The sequence below is a fragment of the Numida meleagris genome, chromosome 26 (genome assembly GCF_002078875.1).
Source record: "Numida meleagris isolate 19003 breed g44 Domestic line chromosome 26, NumMel1.0, whole genome shotgun sequence".
Taxonomy (NCBI): Eukaryota; Metazoa; Chordata; class Aves; order Galliformes; family Numididae; genus Numida; species Numida meleagris.
In genome coordinates, this window is record NC_034434.1 from 1,524,880 (window position 1) to 1,527,600 (window position 2,721).

Consider the following 2,721-nt stretch of genomic DNA (forward strand, 5'->3'; position numbering starts at 1 on the left):
CTCCTTCTGATGCCACGTTGGTTGCAATATGCCATGCATTCTCCCTCCAATGTCACTCTGGTTGCAGTATGCCATGCATTCTCCTTCTGATGTCACGTTGGTTGCAATATGCCATGCATTCTCCTTCTGATGTCACTCTGGTTGCAATATGCCATGCATTCTCCTTCTGATGTCACTCTGGTTGCAATATGACATGCATTCTCCTTCTGATGTCACGCTGGTTGCAGTATGCCATGCATTCTCCTTGTGATGTCACGCTGGTTGCAATATGCCATGCATTCTCCTTCTGATGTCACGTTGGTTGGAGTATGCCTTGCACTTCCTGCATTGCGTGGCTCTGCAATTAATCCCTCCTGCTTTGTGATAGCTGCCGACATGAGAACTTGCTGATAATTCATTTAATTAGCAGAGCAGCTGTCTCGCTGCAAACTCCCATTAATAAGCTTCAGAGTTAGCCTGTATAAATGGAATGATCTCAGCACCAACAGGTTCCTCTGCCACCTCCTGCACCGCAGGAATCTTTACAGCGCGGTTACTTTGCATAATGCAGCGCCGTGCAGAGCCTGGCTGCATTAAATGCAGCGCTCCACGGTCTGCATCGTCAGTGCTGAGCAGGACAGAGAGATGTGTGAGCAGCATGTAGGGGATCATTGGCAATGCGGTGCAGGGAGAGGGATGGTGCAGGGAGCGGAGCTGCTGCAGGAGGAGCAGTGCATGGATGCTGACCCATTGCAGGGGCTGTGCTGCATGCAGGGAGTGGAGCTGCTGCAGGAGGAGCAGTGCATGGACACTGACCCATGGCAGGGGCTGCTCCGCATCACCCTGCAAAGGGAACACGTCCCTCCCTGCCAGGATGGCCGTGATCCGCAGTGCCACGTTAACTGGGAGCCTGCTCATAACCCCTCGCATGTAACGTGCTGCTGCTGGACCGCCTGCACTGCCTGCCTGGTAAATAAGAATAAGACAAATTAAAGAGCGGCTGGAGTGGTATTAATTAGTGAGATGGATGCCTGTGCTCTGTAATGCAGCTCCTGGTGCCGCGTGCAGCCCCACCGTGGCACCCAGGGCAGCTTTCCTGTGCATCACTTTCTTCTTTGGTGTTTTCATCTTTCAGTCATCTTCTGGAACGCTTAGTGGCTGTCCTGCCTGCAACAGCACATAGATTAATTAGTAGATTAATATTAAAAGACCTCCGAGGTCACCCAGCCCCAGTGCCCGCCTCGCAGCGGGATCTCCCACCGCAATGTGGGTGCTCGGGCTGCTGGGGTGCAGCGAGGAGCACTCTGCTGCTTTGCAGTGCTGTGATAGAACATCGTAGTGCACTGCTGGAAGCGTGGGCAAAGGGAAGGGAAGCATGAGTGCAGCTGCAAGGAGAGAGGGCGGAGTGCATCAACACCTGCAGATGGGGAACGACACCCAGAGGTGTTGCAGGAAGCAACAGAAGGCAGAGAGATGTTCCCCGCAGCGCTGTGTGCTGCACTGAGCTTTGGTACCACTGCTGTCACGTTCAGTAAAGCTGCAGGAGTGCGTGGGCTATCGGGGTTCTGGCAGCGAGCTTGCAAGGCTGCACTTGTGCTTCACTCCGAGGTGCATGCACGCATGGGTTTGCTTTTCTGCTGCCTGCTGTCTCCAGGAGTTGTGAAACAGTGAGCAGAACATGGGGAGCGTCACCTGCACCGTGTGCATTGCTTTGCATCTCAGGGAGCATCACCTGCACCCTGTGCATTGCTCTGCATCATGGGAGCATCGCCTGCACCATGTGCATTGCTCTGCATCTCGGAGAGCATCACCTGCACCGTGTGCATTGCTCTGCATCATGGGAGCATCACCTGCACCATGTGCATTGCTCTGCATCTCAGGGAGCATCACCTGCACCATGTGCATTGCTCTGCATCTCAGGGAGCATCACCTGCACCATGTGCATTGCTCTGCATCTCAGGGAGCATCAGCTGCACCGTGTGCATTGCTTTGCAGCTCAGGGAGCATCACCTGCACCGTGTGCATTGCTCTGCATCTCGGAGAGCATCACCTGCACTGTGAGAATCTGTGGGGCTGAGCGCGGTTCCCTGAGGCTGAGCCTGGGTCCATGCAGCTCCATGGGGCTGAACCCGGATCTCTGGGGCTGTGCGCGGGTGGATCCGTGGGGCTGAGCCTGGCTCTGTGGGGCTGTGCGTCGATCCATGGGGCCGTGAGTGTTCTGTGGGGCTGAGAGCGGATCCGTGGGGCTGAGTGGCGATCTGTGGCGCTGACCCGGCGCACTCGTGTCGCTGCTGCCCGCACCCAATGCCGCGCCGTGGGGCAGCGCTCCGTCCTCCGCCGCCGAGCGGTGTCACGCCGCTTCCCCCCGTCCTTGCTGCAGATTTCCCGGCATGCGCGCCGAGCGCCGACCCGCCCTTATTTCCTTGCGTTAAAAAAGTGCTTTGTCAGAGAAAAGCACGCGAGCAGCGGGAGGCGCAGCGGCCGGAGCTGCGTGCGGGCCGGGATGGAGCGGGGAGCTCCCGGTGCTGTGCCGCGCCGTGCCGTGCCCGGCGGTAACGCGCTGCTGCAGGTGCGCTGCACGGCGCTGCTGCTGCTGCTGCTGTGCTTCGTGCCGTGGGTTTGCGTGGGGGGGCGGCTGGAGCCTGGGGGGGCACTGCCGGCACTTGGGGGGCTGCTGGGACCTGAGGTCCGCTTTGGTGGGGCGGTGCGCCGCTGGGACCTGGGGGGCACTGCTGCGGTCGG

The 2,721-nt window shown here is 58.4% G+C and overlaps 1 protein-coding gene across 11 annotated transcripts in view; it reads left to right on the forward strand.

Moving 5' to 3' along the window:
* Positions 1-2,721, forward strand: part of TANC2 (tetratricopeptide repeat, ankyrin repeat and coiled-coil containing 2) — a 193,032-nt gene that overhangs the window by 67,941 nt on the left and 122,370 nt on the right. Inside the window, exon 1 of one of the 11 annotated variants that reach the window (XM_021377633.1) lies at positions 2,407-2,548. The exons of the other annotated variants lie outside the window; for them this stretch is intronic. The gene's annotated coding sequence lies outside the window, so the exon portion shown is untranslated. Of the gene's footprint in view, positions 1-2,406; positions 2,549-2,721 lie in introns of those variants that run through there. 11 annotated transcript variants of the gene reach the window in all.